The following is a 22,883-nucleotide window of genomic DNA, read 5'->3' as shown; positions in this document are numbered from 1 at the left end:
GGGAGCTGTTCTGCTTGCATCTCGCGGTGCCGAAGCCAGTGGGCCTGGGCGAGGCGGCGGAGGTGCGCGAAGGTGCCTCATGGGCCTGGTGGGGCTGGAGCGCCGCGCAGGCGCACTGGAGTCTGCCCGCTGGCCGGCTCCGGGGTACAAAGAGAGCGCCGCCGACAGCCGGGGTTCCTTGAGGTGTCGGGAGCTGCCTGGGGTTTCGCAGGCTTGAGCTGTGCCTCCGTCCCGCTCCGGGACGCAGCCACAGTCGTTTCCCACCCGGGGTCGGAGGCTTGTGGGTCTCCGAATTCCTCGCCTTTGCGGTAGCAGCGGGGCCCAGGTGGTTCCAGTACGTTTCGGGGTTTAATTCTGGCGCTTGCGAGCTGGGCCGGCTCCGCCCCCCGCGCCCCGCCCCGCCCTCTCCTCCGAGGTCCGGGAGCCGCGGGCGAGGAAAAGAGGGGCTGGCCGGGTGCCGCAGGTTGAGAGGAGCTGCTGGAGGTGAGTGGAGCTGAGGGCTTCGGTGCGCCCCCTTTCCCTTGCGGGTCAGCGCGGGGGCTCGGGGCTCCGACCCCTGCCCCGGGCCGGTCTCCGCGCTCAGCCAGGCCAGCTTGGCGCGCGCCGGTGGCGGAGGGCAGACCCCGCGGGCTCCCGCTCGCCCGGTTACCTCAGGACGGGCCTAGGGACGGGGTCCGAGAGGTTGCTGCGGCCTCGCGGTCCGCCGTCTTCGGCGCACTGCGGCGGCGGGGCTCGAGGGTTTGGAAGGGGAGCGCGGCGCGCGCGGCTTTGGGGCAGCGGGAAAGTCCGGGCCGGGCCGAGAGGCGGGAGGGTGCAGGCGTCTCTCAGGCCGGGACGCACGGCCCTTGGGTGTCCCCGGGTCCTTTACTAGCCCGGGTAGGCTGAGAGAGCTCTCCGAGGCGTCTCCCCTGGAAGTTTTCGGCTCCGCTCCGCAGGAGGGAGTGGCGGTCGGCCCCTTTCTTCCTCGGTCGCGGAGCGGCAGGTGGCCTCGGGTCGCCCTCAGCGGACTCCGAGATGGCTCCGGCCAAGGTTGAAGGGACCAGGCGGTGGGGGAGGAGGTCGGGAGCTCTGGGCCTCCGGGGCCAGTCGAACCCGGCCGGGACAGCGTGGGCTTCTGGTGGTCGTGTCGAGGCAGGGTGCAAGCGCCCTTAAGCAGACTTGTTCCCTCAACGCCCCGCCTTTTCCAAGCCCCTTCCATGCCCACGGCAGCCTCCTCCCCTTGACCATTCTTCTCCACCTGGGTCCGCGGGGAACTTTCAGAGGCAACTCTTCGCGGTGGGTCCTGCAAGTCAGCAAGAACTTGTGCTGCGCCGGGGTGACTTGACGAGGACTTCGGCGAGTTAGCGTTAAAAACAATCTATGGCGTCCCCCAGCGCCCGCTCTCTGCACATCGTCTCTACGGAGGTTCGTCGAATTAATGAAACACTATATCAAGATGGGAGCCCTGAGACTAACAAGGAAGGTTAATCATCCAGATCTATAGTTGTGCACTTTCTTGCCCCAGCTTCATCCCATCCACTTCTGAGCTGGATGGAAATCAGGGCCAGTTTCCTCGTTTTTAATTCATGAGTTCATTCACCTTGCTTTTTAGGTGGTACTTAGCTGTCCATCTGCTAGTTGCTTCTTTCATCCAACTTTCTCTACAAAAAAGTTGGGCACTCCCACATGTTATTTATTTCAAAAGTTGAGATATAATAAACGTTCCATAAATTTACGCATTTAAAGAGTATAATTCGGTGGTGTTTTTGTTTTTTTTAGTATATTCACAGAGTTGTGCAGTCGTCCCTACTGTCTAATTCCAGAACATTTTCATCACCCCCAAAAGTAATCTCGTGCCCATTAAGCAGTTATTCCCCATTTCCCCTTCCCCCAGCCTCTCACTCCCTCATTATAAGGTGAAGCTTTCCCAAGATAGAAATTGAATGAGAAAACTGAGATTATTAACTTCGGCCCTTTTTCAGTTAGTAGATTTGGGGAAAGGTGCTGCTGCTGAGCAGTGGAAGAAAAATTAAGAATGGGCTGTCCTCTGGTGAGATTACAGTGTCTAAGGATGGAAGAGAAGCTGCCAGTAGAGGAATAATTGCCTCCTTTAAAAATATATGTTAGGGATTTCCCTGGTGGCGGAGTGGTTAAGAATCCGCCTGCCGATGCAGGGGACTCGGGTTCAATGCCTGGTCCAGGAAGATCCCACATGCCGCCCAGCAGCTAAGCCCGTGCGCCACAACTACTGAGCCTGCGCTCTAGAGACCGCGAGCGATACCTACTGATCCCCACATGCTGCAACTACTGAAGCCCGCACGCCTAAAGTCCGTGCTCCGCAACAAGAAGCCACAGCGGTGAGAAGCCCCCGCTTGCCACAACTAGAGAAAGCCCACACGCAGCGACGAAGATCCAACGCAACCAAAAAATAAATAAATGAATAAATAATAATAAAAAAATACACAAATTGGGAATGCATTTTATCCCTGTAGGTAGGGCACGCCAGTGCTTTGGGGCACTTTCAGCACTTTAGATTTGCCAAGTCCACAAATCATTCCAGTTGAGGTTCTCCCTCAGCAAATGCGAGTTCTATTTTGTGTATGTGTTTTGGGGGGAGGTGTTAGTTTTGTTTTAAAGTATCCACTGTCCCTAAAGAAAGAAACCACAGATAAATGGCCACTAGAATGGATACATTCAAGACTTGGGTTCATTTCATGAGAATCAGCACCTGCTCTGAAATAGCCCTATGAGCTACTGTGCTCATGCATTAACCCTTGGTCTGAGGTGGAGGAGGAGGATGGGAAAGGGTCTAGTTGGAGGACATTCAAGAAACTGGGGAAAGGAGTTGGAGAAAGGCTGAAAGGGGAGTACTTGTGGGAGCTGAGGTCTGTTAAAATGGAGAAGGGTGAGCAGATTCAGAAGCAGCAAAGGGGAATCTCAGTGAGAAATTTCGGACCCTTAAACGTTTTGTTGGACTATTTGTGCATGCTCTGAAAATCACGTGTTTTTTTTTTTATTTGTTTGCTTTTTGCGGTACGCGGGCCTCTCACTGTTGTGGTGACTCCCGTTGCGGAGCACAGGCTCCGGACGCGCAGGCCCAGCGGCCATGGCTCACGGGCCCAGCCGCTCCGCGGCATGTGGGATCTTCCCAGAACTGGGGCACGAACCCGTGTCTCCTGCATCGGCAGGCGGACTCTCAACCACTGCGCCACCAGGGAAGCCCTGAAAATCACGTTTTAGTGAGCAGAGCTGAAGCTATCCAAATTACACAACAACCACCGTGCTTCTCTTCTGCCCTCCAATCAGGTGAAGTCAAGTTGGTTTCAAATGTTACAGGATATTTTATGCCTGTTGCATGGGTGGCTTATGCATCCTTTTTAAAAAAGTAATTTTAAAGTTGAACTATAACATACATATAAATTTTAAGTGTACAATTTGATGAATTTTCACAAAGTGAGCATAAACTTATAACCAGCACTGAGATCAGGAAACAGCATTACCTTGCCTTTTTCCAGTCACACTGTCTCCCCAGAGGCGACCACTGTCCCAACTATAGATTAGTTTTGCCTGTCTTCATGGTCTCTATACACATGGGATCATACAGTATGTTTTCGTGGGGGGTTTGTTTTGTTTTGGTTTTGGTTTTGGTATCTGGCTTCCTTTAGTCAAAATTATGTTTGTGATATTTAGCCGTGTTATTGCATGCGGCTGTATTTCGGCCATTATCATTGCTGTCCAATGTTTCATTGTGTGACTGTGCACAATGTGACACTGTGTGACAGTTTATCCATTCTAGGGTTGATGGGCATTTGAGTAGTTTCCGAATTTTGTCTGTGGGGAATAGTGTGACTGTGAACATTCTACTACATGGCTTGATACACAGTACACATTTGTATAGGGGATGTAGTCAGGAGTAGAATTGTGCTTAACTCTTCTCCTCCCTCTTTCCTCTCAAATTAAATTCAGTGAAAATTCCTCTAAGGTGAAGGCTGCTCCACCAACTTTCATTTAGAATAAACCAATATCAATGAACTTTAATAAATAATAATTACATTTCTATTTTATGCAAGGCCCTGCTGGGGGGAATTCAGAGACTAAGACCCTCATATGGTTCATAGCAGATGGGGAGATGTAAGGGTACAGAATTGAACAGGAGGCAGAGGATGGAAATATCTGATATAAATGGCTCATTGGAAATGTAGGGGAAATTAACACCGAGGAGAGATATTGGGTTGATGTTTAGGGAGATTGGGCCTTGAAGAATGTGTTCAGGTGGGGATTAGAGTAAAAGGCATTGCAGTTTAGGCCATGGCTTTTGAAGGAGCAAGGAAGTCCAGCAGTGCTTGACACATGATAGCATTGTCAATCAGTCACATGCTTAGAGACCCAGGTGAATGGCAATTTGAGATTGTGCCCTTCATCCAGTGGTTCGTGATTATGAACCAGCCTGGTGATCTCTGTGGAAATGTTGTAGCTCTGCATCCAGACTGGCTAGTTTGAATCTAGGTGCTGCTGCTTGCTATGTGACCTTTCATATAGTTACTGAACCTCTCTGTGTCTCAACTTCCCATCTATAAAAAGGGGATAATAAAAAGCACTCCCCTGAGGGTTATTATGAGGATTAAATGAGTTAAAACACATAGAGAGCACGTTGAAGATTGCCTGGTACACAGTAAGTGCTAAACATGTTTGCTGTTGTTTCTTTAATTTATAATTGTTTAAATTTCTATAGTAATATTCGTACATAGTAAGAATAATGACAATAACAAAGAAGGGTTTAAAATGAAAGCTGAAACCCGTTACTCTTTTCTGATCCTAACTCAACTATGTCTGTTTTTAGTACTTTTGGTGGTTATCATTGAACAAATTACCTTAAAATTTAGTGGCTTAAACAACTGTTTCCATGGTATTATGTGTCCTGTGGGTCAAGGATTCAGGCAGGGCTTGGCTGCTTCTCCTCCTTGTGGTGTTGACTGAGGTCTCTCCATTGCATACACCTGGTGAATGGGCTGGTCTGGAGGGTCCAGGAAGGCTTTGCTTCCATGCCCTGTTCCTTGGCAGGGATGGCTGACAGACTGGGCTCAGCATTAACTGTTGACTAGAGTGCCTACACATGGCAGCTTCAGCATTATATATGTTTATAGAAAGATTTATCAGAAGGAATTGGCTCACACGATTGTGGAAGTTGGTGATTTCAAAGCCTGCAGCGTGGGCCAGCGGACTGGACACCCAGGAGAGCTGGTGTTACAGATGAAGACTAAAGGCAGTCTGCTGGAGAATTCCCCCTTGCTCCGGGAGACCAATCTTTTTGCCCTGTTCAGGCCTTCAGTTGGATGAGGACCACATGTTATGGAGAGCAATCTGCTTTACCCAGAGTTTACCAATTAAAATGCTAATCTCATCCCAAAACACCCTCCAAGAAGACACATACAATTAACTTGAGCTATGAGTGCCTCAAGTGAAGGAGTTGGAAGCTTCTTGCCCTTTTATGACCCAGCCTCAGAAGTTACATAATTTCCCTTTCACCAAGCTCTGTTGATTGGGTCAGTCACAAAGCCTGCTCAGACTCAAGGGGAGAGGACATAGACTGGCCACTTGGTGGGAAGAGTGTCAAAGAATGTGCAGCCTTCTTTTTAAACCTGCCACAGTCTACACTTGTTTCACAAATTTGACAATAGCTGTTAACTCCCTCCTAAGAAAGAACTGGAATTTGTATTACCTCTCTTTTCTTCCTCTCCCCTTTGCCTCCCAATATTTATTAGATATCCTATTATTTTTATTTTATTAATTTTAGTTCTCTTTTTTCAGTTACCTTTATAATTTTTTTAAATTAATTACTTATTTACTTGACTGCATTGGTTCTTCGTTGCTGCACGCCGGCTTTCTCTAGTTGCGGCGAGCGGGGGCTACTCTTCATTGCAGTGTGCAGGCTTCTCATTGCGGTAGCTTCTCTTGTTGTGGAGCACGGGCTCCAGGCGCACAGGCTACAGTAGTTGCAGCCCCCGGGCTCGTTAGTTGTGGCTCATGGGCTCTAGATTGCAGGTTCAGTAGTTGTGGTGCACGGGCTTCGTTGCTCCACGGCATGTGGGATCTTCCAGGACCAAGGCTTGAACCCATCCCCTGCATTGGCAGGCGGATTCTTATCCACTGCGCCACCAAGGAAGTCCCTACCTTTATAATTTTAAATAACGTGTTCCACACTTGACAAGGCCATGGCAGGTGGAACGCTCACGTTTGTTGGAGTGTGTGTGTGTGTGTGTGTTTGGGAGGGGCAGTGAAGGAGAATAACAGAACTGTCTTCAATGGGGGACATCTGACGATGAGGCTCTTACTAAAACACTCCAGCCACTAGGCGTGTGAATTGCCTTGAGCATGTACTCTGCATGAGCAGAGCAGGTGACGTAATCCAGCAGTTTTTATTTTTTCTCTTTGGCTTCTAAACTCAGGTACTCGTTTGCCTTTTCCTTTCTTCAGCTTTGCATTTGAAGTATGAATGCTGGAAGCAAATGATATTTTCACTGATGAAGAAGCTTAAAACAGATATACTGTTGAGCTGGATATTTGTGTATGGATGTATACACCAGGAAAACCTGTCAGAAATAAGTATCCTTATGTTTCTTTTGTTACAGAAGTAATCAGTTAATTGGAGAGAGTTATATATTTCAGGAACCCTGTAGCTCTGTTTTAGGGTGTTTTTTTCCTTTTTAAAAAAATTCATTTAGGGAACTCCCTGGTGGTCCAGTGGTAGGACTTGGCACTTTCACTGCTGGGGCCTGGGTTCAATCCCTGGTCGGGGAACTAAGATCCTGCAAGCCACTCGGCGCAGCCAAAAAAAAAAAAAACACATCATTTAGTTAATGGAATTGACCAATGGAGCATAGTTTAAGTCTCAGGAGACATACTAATACATTTTTATGATTATCTAATCCCCTGAGAAGCACACAAGAAGAACCTCTATTCTTTTTGGTTTACATTTATTGCATGTTGCAGTTAAAACTCCTTTTGATATTTATTTTATCTAATTTTTGGCTTGATTAGAGGCAAGAATGTAAATTCGTTGATATTTGCATTACATTTTTGGCTACATTTGTTCAGATTTCTGTTGGTAATTCCGACTTGTTCACCCTTTGACCCTGGGGAAAATATGAAAAAATAATTAGGTAGAAATAGGTAGAAATCAAGCCTGAATTTACTTATCCTTCCTCCTTTCCTTCCTCTCCCTTCCTCTTCCCTTCTCCCTCTCTTTTGTATTATTCTTAACAGAACTGCTCTTTCCTATAAAAAATACCTGTTTAAGAGTGGCCCTTTTTAGGGGCTGGGATTGTCCCTATTAAGTGATGTTTTGACTCACTTTTCTATGAAATACTCCCTCATCTCCCTTCCCCCAAATAGAACCATAGACCCAAGCTGATCATCTTTGTATTATACCCCATTCCAGTCACTACTGTAGCCCAAAGGATATCCTTCTAATATCATTGATTACTTTTGTCAGATTTTTGAACTTTATAGAATCACAGAGTGTGTACTTTCTTGTGTCTGGCTTCTCTCACTCCATGTCCTATTTGTAAGATTGATCTATTGTTGTTTTATGTGGCTATGGGTTGTTCATTTTCATTGCTTATTGTATTCCATTATGTGAACATACAACTGTTTATCCATCCTACTGGAGATGTACATTGGGCTGTTTCCAGTTTTGGACCAATAATGAACAGTGTTGTTATAAAGAACTTTGTGCATGTTTTCTCATGAACCTATGTATACACTTCTGTTGGATAAGTATCTAGGAGTGGAATTGCTGGGCCACACAGTTCACCTGTAGTAGAGACTGCCAGAATGGTTTTATTAATTTATGTTTCCAACAGTGGTATGTGAGTTCTAGTTGCTCTACATTCTTGTCAATGCTTGTTAGTGTCTGTTGTCTTATTTTAGCCATTCCAGTAAATGTGTGTTGTTGAATTCCCCAGATGACTAATGAAGATGAGCACCTCAAAGAGAGCTCGTATTCTTTTTGTTTTATAGCACGGTGAGATAGGAAAGGTAGGCCAGTTAAAGAATTCATTGAGACTTTATATCAGTTTCTTAACTAGTCTAGCTTTTCTGTTTTTCCATGCTGTATAATTCATTTCTTGTGAGTTTTTTTCTTTTAATTGGTGGGAGATGCATCTCAAGAGATTTACTACTAATAAAAGTTTAAAGAGTGGAAATTTGTGAATAAACTCTACTGGTTCTGAGAATTAAAGTATTCAGTATATTTAAAGACTGAAATTTTGCTCATGCTGTCTTACTCTTTCAACTTTTCTAATTTCTTAAATCAATCTATTGATTTTTGCTATTCACTGTGAAATTTTTATAGGGGAATTTGCATGGGTCATGCTCTGTAGTTGGCCGGGAATTAGATTTCCACATGAAAATGTAAAAGAAGAGTTGAGTTCTTGGTGCATAATTTTTTTTAAGATTTATTTTTTATATATATATTTATTTAATTTATTTTTGGCTGTGTCGGGTCTTAGTTGCAGCACGTGGGATCTTTGTTGAGGCATGCGGGATCTTTCATTGCAGCGCACGGGCTTCTCTGTGGTGGCATGCGGGTTTTCTCTTCTCTAGTTGTGGGGCGGGCTCCAGGGCGCATGGGCTCTGTAGTTTGTGGTACGTGGGCTCTAGTTGAGGTGCGCGAGCCCAGTAGTTGTGGCATGCAGGCTTAGTTGCCCTGCTGCATGTGGGATCTTAGTTCCCTGACCAGGGATTGAACCCGCGTCTCCTGCGTTGTAAGGTGGATTCCTTACCACTGGACCAGCAGAGAAGTCCCTTGGTGCATAATTTTTTAAAGGAGAAACAGGGGTTGTCCACACAGGGATAAGTTGGATATTGTGAAGCTTCAGTGTCCATGCTGAAAGTTTTTGCCATTTCTTAGAAAATGAAATAAGTAGTTTTGATGAAACTTGACATGATTCGGTGGGCTTGAGTTTATTTTGATTTATTTTCTGTTGGCTTTTTGAAATTCATCCTTCTGCTTCTCTTTAGGGCACCTGTTTTATCTTCTCAATTGTTTCTTCTTAAGGATTGTATGCTTCTTTAAGAATGCAACCTGGCTCTGTACTTCCTCAGTGAGTATATTCTGTCTTCCCTTAAATATTACTAGGGGTATTACTGACCAAGGGATAGACACTATTGGTCTTAAGTACTTCTAAGGTATTTGTGGCTACTGTTTGGTTTCTTGGTGGCAAGATTAAATCCTGTGAGGCATAACCTGAAGGGTATTTGGAGAATCCAGGCTTCTGACCTTGAGGGCAGAATAAGACTTCTCTGTCTTTGGAGGCATCCCCCTTTGCTCTCCTTTAGAATTATGACTCAGGCGTGGGAGGAGAGTTGGCTGAATCCCTATCAAGGAGAGGAGGCTGGGAGAGAAATGATTGAGGTTTACTTACTACAGCTCAGAATTTCTCAGCCCTGGCAGGGTTTCAGTCACAATTGGGAGAAGCAACTCAGATAGTTCACTGCGATAAAAGTTTGTGTATATTGTTTAATTTTTTTTAATGTTGAGAGAATTCAAGGTTAGTTCTCTAATGAAGTCATGTGAACTTACTTGTGTTCTGATATGTTTTTATTTGGGGGAGGTTGGAAAGGGGAGCAGTTGCAGCTGTCGACTGGGGTCTGAGAGTCGTTCATCATGTTGAGAATGACAGCCATGTGGGAGGGGGACACAGTGTGGAGACACTGCCTTGAGGAACACAAGGGGCTTTTTGTGGAGTGGCTAAGTGGGAGGGGAGCGACTAAGTTACACTTTGTAGGCATTGAACAGTATTTGTTGAATGAATGTGTATACTTTCATCAGTGGCATACTAAGGCTGCCAGATCTGCATGAGGGTATCAGTTCATCAGTTTTTATAGTGGTTTAGGTGCCCACTGAATGGTAACCTATCCTGCAGGCGATCAGGAATTTCATGCTTTCATCAGTTGAAGTTTAAACATTTTGGTTGTAAAGAGATTTGTCCTACCAAGATTTGACCCCAGCTGCCAGGTGTGTATGTGAGTCAGGTGTTGATTCTTAGCACTCTTCTTCACACACACCTTCTTCTGTATGTATGAACTTAGAGGCCTCAGAGTACTATAAGTTATCCTCCCCACATTCAGTAGACTCTTTTTTTTTTTCCAGGAGAGTTTTAATCAATTTTAGGCTAATAGAGAAAGAGAACTGTTTCTTTCATTTGTTTATTATAACCAACTTCAGGAAACAAAAGGCTACTCTTTGGAAACCAGGAAAAGCTAACTGGAAGGACTTGGTTTTCCTTTGGTGAAATCCCTTGTGCTCACATAGCTTTTTCACACCTTCTAGAGAACCAAAGTATCTCTCACTCAAAAATAGAGGGCTGCTATGTTTGGACTCGTTTCTGCCTGTTGTTGGGAGTGGTATGCCAGGGGTTCACCTGTTGAAGTCAAGAATGAGTAAGAAGTCCTTGAGGACTCTTAGCCATCCCAGAAAGATTCAGTAAACTACCTTTAGTACAATGGGAAAAAACTGTCACTTTCCTGCTCTTTTCACCTTTGCCAGTAAAAGGAGGAAATACTGCTTGAGGGCTTGAAGTTTATATAGTTTATTAATCATTTTCTTGGGAACTTTCTCTTTCAAAGAGAAGGTGTTGTGAACCTCTGGCATCACATCCAAGTTGACCAAATAACCTGCTTACCAGTTGACCTCATTTGAGTCCTGACTTCAAGCTGTTCGTCACATGTCAATGTCTGTATTTTAGCCTAGGTCCCAGGTAGGGTTGTAAGTGCTGAATTCTGTATCATTCTGAGCATCTCCTTTTCTCTACTTGACCCTCAATGACCCAGGGCAGTTTTTCCTTTCCCATCTCTTCCCCATTTCCTAACCTTTATTTTTGGATGGGTTACATTGAAGGGACTTGATTCAGTAAGGGCAGTGGTTAGGAGCTTGGGCTGTAGGGTCTCAAGTCTACTGCTTCCTGCCAGGCATGATTTTTGCTTTTGTTTGTTTGTTTGTTTGTTTGTTTGTTTTGCCTCTGTGTGTCTGAAAAGGAAGAGTAATATAATCATGCCATGGTGTTTAAGTGTGTCTTGGTGTGGAGGGGAGGGAGGGAGAGAGAAGAGGGAGAAGAGGGAGAAGAGAGGTAAGATAAAGGAAGGAATGTTTAGGATATAGTACTTCCTGACTGTAAACCTCCCTGACACCAAAAATCTCAAAAGAGCTATCTTGCTTGCTTATGGCCGGAGAAGCAGAGAAAGGGCTGTGATCCCAGATGGCACACAGTAGATCAAAGAAGAACCCTGGGAGCAAGTAAGAAGGCAGAGGCAGACTCAGGGACCTGGGTCCAGTGGGAAACCCCAGCTGCATGCAGTGCAGCCGCTCTTCTCCCTTCTCTGCACGCTCTTCCACAGTTCTGGCTGAGCAGAATAACTTCTCTCTGCTTGTAACATGGGGATAATGAGAGGTACGGCACAGAGGAGCCATGAGGATCAATGAGGTGATAGATGTGTGAGCCCTACCCAAGCTTCCTTGAAATCTGATCGTTGGAGGAGCCTGTTGCTCCTTCTGCTGCCCCAGGCCAAGGAAACTTTCACAGGCTGTTGAGGATAATAGGATTCCTGGTAACTCTGGGGGGGCTGTTGAGGTTGGGCTATTTTTCTCGGGGGGTACTGGGATGGGGAGAGAAATGTTCTTGGTGCCATAAGTTTGTGCTCTGAACATCTCTTCTGGGGAATACTCTGGACCATTGATTGTGCTGAGCTATGCTGGAAGCATGCTGTGGGACTTTTACGGGCTGGTGGTGCAAACCATTCACCATTTATAACAGTGTTTCCAGGGTATGGTATGTAAATACCCTTGATAAACTGTGGGCATACTACCCGGTGAGTTGGTGATTCCTTGTAGCTGAAGTTTTGGGGGAAGTGAAGATGGTCACGCTGTATTTACAGTACAGGGCCTATGCAAAGGCTGGGTCCCATTCAGTTAACTAGTCAACTTTCCTTAAATCAGCGTCTTTGTAGACCCAGAGAGTTGGATCTGTTTCTCACAGCAACATGTACTATTTTGTCTGTTCTCATGTTCATTAAAATAAAGAACTTCCATTCAGCAGTACAAATTAAGAGTGCAAAGAAAGGCAAGTCACAAAGTAGAAAATATTTGTCATAACATATATCCAACAAGAAACTTGTCCAGAATATGTAAAGAACAGCTACAAATCAGTAAGAAAAACAAAAAATAATTTTTAAAATGAGCAAAAGGGCATTCAGTATTGTCAGTCATCAGGAAAATGCAAATTAAAACTATTATAAAATACCAATACATACCCACCCAAATGGCTAATATTAAAAAAAAAAATCCTGATAACCAAATGGAGATATAGAAAAGCTCAAACTCTCATACACGGCTGATAGATGTGTAAATTGGTTTACCTACTTTGGAAAGCTATTTGTACTTACCCATAAAACTTAACAAACTTACATCCTATGATTCAGTAATTATACTCCTAGATATGTATACCCAACAGGAATGAATGCATGTGCGCACCAGAAACATTTACAAGCATTTCCGTTTCTATAATGGAATAATAGAAACATAATAGAAACAATCCAAATATCTGTGATTGAGTAAATGAATTGTGGTATGATTATGCAATGAAATACTACACAGCAGTAAAAACAAACTACTGGTACACAGAACATGATGAATCTCATAGATATTATATTGAGTAAAAGAATTCAGAAATAAGTGTATATATTGTATGATTTCATTTATATGAAACTCAAAAAGAGGTAAAAATACTTGATGGTGACAGAAGTCAGAATAGGGCAGAAGTGGCACAGGGATGTATTTACTAGGAAGGGGCTTGGGGGCACTTCTGGGGCCTTGATGATGTTCTCTATCTTTGATCTAGGTTTTGATGACTTGGATATGTTCATTTGTAAAAAAAAAAAAAAAATTCATCATGATATTTGAGATTTATGTACTTTACTGTATGTGTGTTTTTCTTTAATTTAAAAAGTTTATTAAGATCAAGCATTTAAAAATAAATAAACCCCAAATTAAAACAAACTAATAAGGCTTATTGGCTGCCTAAAAGAGAAGCTCATTTCAACTGGCTTAAACTAACATCAACAATAAGAAATTTGGCCAAAACAGATAAACAAATGAACAACAACCAACCCAATAAGGATTTGTTGGAAGGGAGGAATCCAGTGGAAACCCAAGGGCATGGTAGCCCAGCCAGTCTTCCTGGGAACTGGGGAGTTAGGGCTGGAAGTTACGGTTTCTTTTGGACACTCATGGTATCTTGTCTCTAGCATTTGCACCATTCTTTGGTGTTTCTCTCCAGACCACCTTTCTCTGTTTCAGCTCACACGTGGTAGAAAATGGAAGCACAGTCCTTGCTTATCATGACCTCTCATTTCAAGCCTAAGTTTTTGTACCATATGGTTATTAACTCTTTCTAGCCCTCTCTCATTCCCTGCTGATCGGCTTAGCCTATGCCTCATTTTTCCCTCTTAGAATGGGAACCATTGTGTTGTTCCAATCAGCAGTGGTCAGAGAGTCTGGGATCAGATAGAAAACACAGGGCTTCCCTGTGGTGCAGTGGTTGAGAGTCCGCCTGCCAATGCAGGGGGCACGGGTTCGTGCCCCAGTCCGGGAAGATCCCACATGCCGCGGAGCGGCTGGGCCTGTGAGCCATGGCCGCTGAGCCTGTGTGTCCGGAGCCTGTGCTCCGCAACGGGAGAGGCCACAGCAGTGAGAGGCCCGCGTACGGCAAAAAAAAAAACAAAACAAAACAGAAAACACAGAGCAGCCAAGGCTAAGGATGGGTGGATCTTTCTAAAGAGGGAAATAAATGTATGTGGGAAGAAAATGGTTGCCATCCGACCACATGTTCTCCTGCTGACCATCTGCTTCCTCCATCTTTTCAAACCACTATTTGGAGCAGGGAAAAGAGTCCCCAGGAAATTCTTTCTTCCCGCCCAACCAAATCAGACTGTCATGGTCTGTCTCCAAACAGGACACCACAGCAGCTTGGCCCTAATTTCTTGTTGAGCCTTCTCTACCACAAACTAGTCTTGCAGAAGGAGCTGTTGTTACCTTGTACTATTTTGCGATTATGGAATAATTTCCCAAATGCATGCTGATGTACACCTTCTGGGTGTAGCTTTGTATCAAATATTTTTCCTAACTTGATTTGAACTCAGCAATGCAGACCGCTTTTCTGTTTATCTATTATGGGTTTGCTAACCCTAGAGGAGGGAACCGTGGGCCCCCAGATTTAGGACTTTTGAAGGCAGAGTATAGCACTATCTTTCTCCTAGTCCCTTGGATAAGCTGCGGATTGTCTATAAACCTTGACTTAGTGTATGCCTGAGTGGAGTTTTTTAGAATTGCTCTTGACATTTCCCTGGGCACCTTCTCACTCTGCCTTTTTTTCACTGTTCCCTCCTGATTAAACAGACTCTTAACCACAGCCTCTGGATATGACAACCTGTCAGCTTAGTCTTAGTAAGTGTTCTGAGTTTCTCTGGACTTCTGGCTTGCCAAGACCTCATCGCAAATTTGCAAGAGGTGGTGTTGAATATTTTTCCTTCAGAAATTAAGTTTTTAAGTGAATTCATGTATATTTTCTATCAGAGTAGCTATGAGAGGAGTATTAACTTTGGGCATTGTTTTTCTTTGGCTTCTAGAAAAAAATTTTGAGATTTCCAGGCAGGGGCTAATACTAAAAGTCGAAAACTAAAAGTTGAAAAGGAACCTAACCTATATTTATTTATTTATTTTTGCAGTACGCAGGTCTCTCACTGTTGTGGCCTCTCCCGTTACGGAGCACAGGCTCCAGACACGCAGGCTCAGCGGCCATGGCCCACTGGCCCAGCCGCTCCACAGCATGAGGGATCTTCCCGGACCAGGGCACGAACCCATGTCCCCTGCACGCAGAATCTCAAACACTGCGCCACCAGGGAAGCCCTAACCTAGACTTTTAAAAGAATGATTTCTACATCCCATAAAATCTCAGGCAGTTACATTTCCTTGTTTTGCTAGGAGACTTTTATGCCAGTTAGATTTGTAACCTTGTTTCTTATTTTATCTCCACATCAGTTAGAGATTAATTAATTACACGCCAGTGGAAGGGTGAGCGGTTGAGCCTTATCTTCTTTGAACCTACTATTGTTCTCCACAAGGTCTTCTAAAGGTCAGTCAAACAAGTAACTTAAGTTTTCCCCTTCCCCCAAAGCACATATTTATAAAAGTAAAAATTTTAATTAGAAAAAGGCAGATGTTATTTTCAGTTTATTATATTCTTATGCAGATGGTTAGCATGAAAATTCACTGGCACTGAGACCTACACATTCATCCACCCTTATTAGGCTGCTCTGGGTATTAATTATTTCATTGAGCATTGAAACATGTTTTGAAACAAAACGTTGGCTTCATTCCTCAGCTTAGACTAGATGATGCTCAGTGGATTAAAACAACATATTTTAATTTTTTGTTCACATTCCATGACAGCTATGGCTCTGCTCCAAGGGTCTTCTTTGCTCTAGATCCAGGCTGAATGAGCCACCCAGTCTGGGATAGAATCTCATGGGGGTAAGAAAGGGTAAGAAAGGAAATGACCAATCCATTCATGGCTATTACTGCTTCTGCTTGTATGATACTTCCACTCACATCCAGTTTGTTGAAGCAAGTCACATGGCTAAGCTTACTAACAAAAGGGTAGGAAAGTATAATTAATACTTCCATCTGGAGACTCTATAAGTCACATGGTATATGAGGTAAAATCCTCTTATGGGGAGGGCGGCAAATAATTGAAACAACAACATAATCTACCATAGTGGAAAACTGTATTTAATTCAAAGAAGTTTAATGGCCTGTATGCTGATTCAGAAACAGCTTTCGGAATTGATTAAATCTGTATTTCAGGGTTTATTTTGAAAACGTTATGCTTCAGAAATCTGCCTAGATATGGAAAGCAGTGTCTAATTTTTGTACAGGACTGATGAATCTTGTATAAGCTGCAGAGCTGTACCCACAATTTGGTAACTTTCCACTCATGGTTTTTCAAGGGTCTAGATCTGTATTGTAATCAAGAAATGACTCTTCTTACTCTCTGGACTTTTATTTCTTGATTTTCCATGTGTTACTGCTATCTTATTGGTCATTGTCTTTTGTTTAATTGTCTGAATTAATATGGTCTGGCAGTCAATTAAAGGCAGATGGTACTGTCAAGAGAAGGGTAGAGATGGGGCCTTTTGGCAAAACTGAAATTTATTAGGGCCTAGTAAATGTTCCCTGGTATTTTTCTTTCACAAGTGAAATTTCTGAGCTTTTGCTAATATTCTTACTGGGAAATTTCTGTCTTATCATTTAAAAAATACAAAATCAGAATCATTTAAAGAAAGATGGCAGATTATAATTATACTTATGGAGAGATGTAGAACTTTAGTGCCTTGATTGGTTATTCACCATCTACATGGTGGAGAGATTCAGAACTCTGTCAGGGTGGTCATTCCTACATGTTTACCCTCACACCCTTTGTATAAAGTTGGGGACCATCTGTTTAGGCGAGAGTCTGGATAGTTTCTGTAATTTTTATGAGAATGTTGAGATTTGTTCTGCAAGTGGACCCTTGATTGGTGACATTGAATGTTGCAATCTAGGTTCTTCCTGAGCACTTGCCTGCCCCAGCTGTTAATGAAAACAGAGAAATAGTGCTCATTCATGAAATTCTAAAGGATCTTACACACCATTTCCATCAGAATATTGGGTACTTGGAACGTTGTACTTTCTTTAACTTCTAATTTCTTTTAATGAATTAGATGTACGATGTCTTCAGCTTACATTGTTGAGGGACAGTAAAAACTTTAAGAAAACCCACAGGAGGGGCCTCCCTGGTGGCCCCGTGGTTAAGAATCCGCCTGCTAATGCAGGGGACACGGGTTCGAGCCCTGGTCCAGGAAGATCCCACATGCCATGGAGCAACTAAGCCCGTGCGCCACAACTACTGAGGCTGTGCTCTAGACCCCGCGAGCCACAACTACCGAAGCCCACATGCCTAGAGCCCGTGCTCTGCAACAAGAGAAGCCACCGCAGTGAGAAGCCTGTGTACCACAACAAAGAGTGGCCCCCACTCGCCACAATTGGAGAAAGCCCGCGTACAGCAATGAAGACCCAATGCAGCCAAAAATAAATAAATTAATTTAAAAGAAGAAAACCCACAGGAAACTCTCACACATTGTGATCCCTTTTGTGTCTCTCAGCAGCCTTTTAAAAAATTATTATTATTATTTTTAACATCTTTATTGGAGTATAATTGCTTTACCGTGGTGTGTTAGTTTCTGCTTTATAACAGAGTGAACCAGCTATACATATACATATATCCCCATATCTCCTCCCTCTTGCATTTCCCTCCCACTCTCCCTTTCCCACCCCTGTAGGTGGTCACAAAGCACCAAGCTGATTTCCCTGTGCTATGTGGCTGCTTCCTACTAGCTGTCTATTTTACATTTGCTAGTGTATACATGTCCATGCCACTCTCTCACTTCGTCCCAGCTTACCCTTCCCCCCTCCCCGTGTCCTCAAGTCCATTCTCAACATCTCCGTCTTTATTACTGTCCTGCCCCTAAGTTCTTCAGAACCATTTTTTTTTTTTTTTAGATTTCATATATATGTGTTAGCATACGGTATTTGTTTTTCTCTTTCTGACTTACTTCACTCTGTATGACAGACTCTAGGTCCATCCACCTCACTACAAATAACTCAATTTCATTTCTTTTTATGGCTGAGTAATATTCCATTGTATATATCTGCCACATCTTCTTTATGCATTCATCTGTCGATGGACACTTAGGTTGCTTCCATGTCCTGGCTATTGTAAATAGAGCTGCAGTGAACATTGTGGTACATGACTCTTAATGAATTATGGTTTTCTCAGGGTATATGCCCAGTAGTGGGATTGCGGGGTCACATGGTAGTTCTATTTTTAGTTTTTTAAGGAACCTCCATACTGTTCTCCATAGTGGCTGTATCAATTTACATTCCCACCAACAGTGCAAGAGGGTTCCCTTTTCTCCACACCCTCTCCAGCATTTATTGTTTGTAGATTTTTTGATGATGGCCATTCTGACTGGTGTGAGGTGATACCTCATTGTAGTTTTGATTTGCACTGCTCTAATGATTAGTGATGTTGGGCATCCTTTCATGTGTTTGTTGGCCATCTGTATATCTTCTTTGGAGAAGTGTCTATTTAGGTCTCCTGCCCATTTTTGGATTGGGTTGTTTGTTTTTCTGATATTGAGCTGCATAAGCTGCTTGTAAATTTTGGAGATTAATCCTTTGTCAGTTGCTTCGTTTGCAAATATTTTCTCCCATTGTGAGGGTTGTCTTTTCATCTTGTTTATGGTTTCCTTTGCTGTGCAAAAGCTTTGAAGTTTCATTAGGTCCCTATTGTTTATTTTTGTTTTTATTTCCATTACTTTAGGAGGTGGGTCAAAAAGGATCTTGCTGTGATTTATGTCAGAGTGTTCTGCCTGTGTTTTCCTCTGAGAGTTTTATAGTGTCTGGCCTTACATTTAGGTCTTTAATCCATTTTGAGTTTATTTTTGTGTATGGTGTTAGGGAGTGTTCTAATTTCATTCTTTTACATGAAGCTGTCCAGTTTTCCCAGCACCACTTATTGAAGAGGCTGTCTTTTCTCCATTGTATATTCTTGCCTCCTTTATCAAAAATAAGGTGACCATATGTGCATGGGTTTATCTCTGGGCTTTCTGTCCTGTTCAAATTGATCTATATTTCTGTTTCTGTGCCAGTGCCATACTGTCTTGATTAGTGTAGCTTTGTAGTGTAGTCTGAAGTCCGGGAGCCTGATTCTTCCTCCAGCTGTGTTTTTCTTTTTCTTTCTCAGGGTTGCTTTAACTATTCGGGATCTTTTGTGTTTCCATACAAATTGTGAAATTTTTTGTTCTAGTTCTGTGAAAAATGCCATTGGTAGTTTGACAGGGATTGCATTGAATCTGTAGATTGCTTTGGGTAGTATAGTCATTTTCACAATGTTGGTTCTTCCAGTCCAAGAACATGGTATATCTCTCCATCTGCTTGTATCATCTTTAATTTGTTTCATAAGTGTCTTACAGTTTTCTGCAGACAGGTCTTTTGTCTCCTTAGGTAGGTTTATTCCTAGGTATTTTATTCTTTTTGTTGCAGTCGTAAATGGGAGTGTTTCCTTAACTTCTCTTTCAGATTTTTCATCATTAGGGTATAGGAATGCAGGAGATTTCTGTGCATTAATTTTGTATCCTGCTATTTTACCAAATTCATTGATTAGCTCTAGTAGTTTTCTGGTAGCATCTTTAGGATTCTCTGTGTATAGTAGTATCATGTCATCTGCAAACAGTGACAGTGTTACTTCTTTTCCGATTTGGATTCCTTTTACTTCTTTTTCTTCTCTGATTGCTGTGGCTAAAACTTCCAAAACGATGTTGAATAATAGTGGTGAGAGTGGGCAACCTGTCTTGTTCCTGATCTTAGAGGAATGATGTTGGCTGTGGGTTTGTCATATATGGCCTTTATTATGTTGAGGTAAGTTCCCTCTGTGCCTACTTTCTAGAGGGTTTTTATCATAAATGGGTGTTTCCTTCTCTTGATAGGTGGCAGAACCCCTAAACTATGGCTGTCTCCACTCTCCTTTCTCTCACACTCCACCTTGAATCCATTAGCAAGTCCTGTTGACCCTACCTTAGAAAAATATCCAGAATCTGTCACTTCTTCCTCCTTTCCCCCAACCCTTCCACCCTTGGATTATTGCAGTAGCCTCATAAGTGGTCTCCCTGCTTCTGCCCTTACAGTCCCTTCTCACCAGTGCTCCTTTAAAAACCAAAGTCAGATGTGACACTTTTCTGCTCAAACCCTCTCTTGGCTTCCTGTTTATATAAGAGGAGAAGTTTTTACAGTGAACCCCATGGCTTTCTTGACCTGGATGGTCCCTTGTTAACTCTCTAATGTCCTCTCCTGTGCTTGCCCTGCTCCCGTGCTTGGCCCCATTGGCCCCTTGTTATTCCTCAAATGTCCCTGTGTGCTTCCTCTCAGGGTCTTTGCACGGACTGCTCTTCTTATCTCCATGCTTGTTCATGCTTTGTCCTTGCTCAGATGTCACCATCTCCGTGCCTCAACTGTCTGTCCAATATTATAATCTGCTTTCTCCTGATCCCCCTTGCCCAGCACTTCCTTTTCTTTTCCCCATAACATAATAACATATGTAATTTACCTACAGTGATTATTGTCCATCTACTCCAGTAGAATATGGGCTTCTCCAGGGCAGGGACCTTTATCTGGTTTGTTGGCTGATATATATCAAGCTTCTAGAACAGAACCTGGAAAAGTAGAAGGCATTTAATAGATCTTTGTTGTTGAATAAACTACTGATGAGTATTTGCTGTGCCGTTCAGAATCCCTCATAGGAGGAAGTGTATGTTTCAGTTCACTGTTAGAATAACATTTATAGGGACTTCCCTGGTGGCACAGTGGTTAAGAATCCACCTGCCAGTGCAGGGGACACGGGTTTGATCCCTGGTCCAGGAAGATCCCACATGCCACAGAGCAACTAAGCCCGCATGCCACAACTACTGAGCCTGCATGCCACAACTACTGAAGCCCTCACGCCTAGAGCCTGTGCTCCACGACAAGAGAAGCCACCGCAGTGAGAAGTTCGTACACAGCAACGAAGAGTAGCCCCCACTCACCGCAGCTAGAGAAAGCCCGTGTGCGGCAACAAAGACATAACACAGCCCAAAATAAATGAATAAAATAAATTTATTAAAAAAGAAAAACATTTACAGTATTTCCCAGATAAACTGGGACTTTTTTTCCTCAGTCATGAAAGTTGTGTACCTCATCGTATTTCCTTTTATGCTTTGGCTACCAGGATGCCAGGACCTAAGTTTCATGCTCAGCTTTTGTAGTGATTCTTGTGTTTCAGTATGTAGGTAAAATAGTACAGTCATTCCCTTGCTTTCCTGTTTCCCCAGCCTTCATTTGCTGAAAAGTTGCTCTGTAGTTCTTCTTGTTTGTTTTTGGACAAGAACTATGCCTTTTATTATTAGACCCTTCAAGTAACCTTTAGGAGTGAGTGGTGTATAAGAATTCATATGTACTCTACAAAGGAGAAGTCACAGTTTGTCCAAGAGATTTGTTTGTCTTAGCTTATAGCTGGTTTTCTTTTGAACTTTCGGCTAGGTCAGCACCATTGTTTCAGGCAGTATGCCACTTGCTAGTTTGATCAGTGTTCTGAAACAGCAACTTTGGATATGCCATCTCTCTGTAGGCTTTTATTTGAATTACAAGTACATTAATACTTGTAAACTATTGATACTATTGTCTGCCTCTTAGGCTAGTCAATTCCAAATTCTTGCTTCTTAAACCCAAGGACCTTAATTTCTAACAGAATGGGCTTTGAAAAATTTCTTGCCACAGTTCAATAAAAGGAACTGTTGGCTAAAACCAGAAAGGATTAAATTAACGGGAGGCTGTTCATTCTGGACACATAACTGATGTCCTAGTGCAGGCTTTTCAAATGGGAGTAGTTTTAGGGGGTATCCAAAGCCATAGGCCTAAATGTCTTCCTGGAACTTCAGTTTTGCTTGAAAGTTTTTGGAGAAAACTCTTTTCAGTTTGGGCAAGTTCTTTCACAAAGGTGCTTAGAAAAATCTGCGGAATTTCATTATTTATGAGTTGGCAAAATTTGAGTTAATGATTCTAATAAGTGGTGTACTTTTATTTAAGCAGGCGTATGGTGATGTTGGTTAGCACTGTGACCTAGGAGAGTAAGCCTCAAAGGCTTGTGCCAGTTTCCCTGCTCCCGGGGCTGCTGCTTATGCATTAGAGCTGGAAATGGGGATTTCGCAGTGACTCCTTAGTAACCATGCAGCTAGATTTTTTTAACAAATTGAATTTGTCACCCAGAGGATCAGTAGTTTCAGTTTGTTTTAAAAATCTGGTTACCCAAAGCCATTGGTTCTACAGATCACCTCAGTTTCCTATTCAAGTTGCTTTTAATCAAGCTCTGCATCCAAACCCACACAAATCCCTAACTTCACCTCTCATGAGAATGAGGTACTGGAAAACACAACAGTACTGGGAATTCTAATTTTAATGAGAACACCTGACAAATGCAGAACCTTCAAGGACTTTGGCCATCCTGGCATTGTGTCTGAGGCGCTTCTCCTAATGAATGGGTCAGCCAGATGATGCCTGTGTCCCCAACCCTCAGGTAGGAGTTGGTGGGCAGTACCAGCACCAGTAACTTAAAAACCATAGACTGTTCTTAGATGGTATTTGAAATATGGATTTTATTGTATTGGCAGTGCAGATTAGCCCATCATTGATTCTCATGTGTAAAAAACCTTGAATATTGGCTCTATGAAAAATGTTAACATTTTGTATGTATGTGTTTGTATACTTTAAAAAGTCAAATTGTTCTATAAGGCCTGTAAATAAAAATAGTACCTCCCTGCCCTACTTTCCTCTCCCTGATTCCTTTCCCTTAAAGGAAACTATTTAGAAATTTTTTTTTTCTTCTAAAGTTGTTGAGCCATAAGAAAATGCTGATATCTGACTGGCTTAGACTGTGAAAATGGCAGTATTTTGAGAAAAATATGCTTGTTCTGTCATTTCTTGATTTTTTAAAAATCAGACTTTGGATATTATTTCCTGTCTTCATACTGTGGAAGATGAGACTATAAAACTTATAACTTCTCCCATACACTCTTTTCTAAAATCCTCCTAATGTAAATATAGTTTTTTAAAATTGGATTAATATATAACATTTAGATTATAGTGACTGTGAAAATCATTCATAGCTGAGATGTGTAATTTAAATGACATTTCCTTCCTCATACACCTTTCTCTTACCCAG

The 22,883-nt window shown here is 42.9% G+C and overlaps 1 protein-coding gene across 3 annotated transcripts in view; it reads left to right on the top strand.

The window, feature by feature from the left end:
• The first annotated feature begins 394 nt into the window (after window positions 1–394).
• KANK1 (KN motif and ankyrin repeat domains 1) overlaps window positions 395–22,883 on the top strand; it is a 192,312-nt gene continuing 169,823 nt past the window's right edge. For all 3 annotated transcript variants that reach the window (XM_081236684.1, XM_081236685.1, XM_081236683.1), the window contains exon 1: window positions 395–483. The gene's annotated coding sequence lies outside the window, so the exon portion shown is untranslated. The remainder of the gene's footprint in view (window positions 484–22,883) is intronic.

This window comes from Mesoplodon bidens (genome assembly GCF_964165515.1).
Source record: "Mesoplodon bidens genome assembly, chromosome: 6".
NCBI classification, from domain to species: Eukaryota; Metazoa; Chordata; class Mammalia; order Artiodactyla; family Ziphiidae; genus Mesoplodon; species Mesoplodon bidens.
Note: the sequence above shows the minus strand (reverse complement) of the source record. Positions and strands in the feature narration are given on the sequence as shown.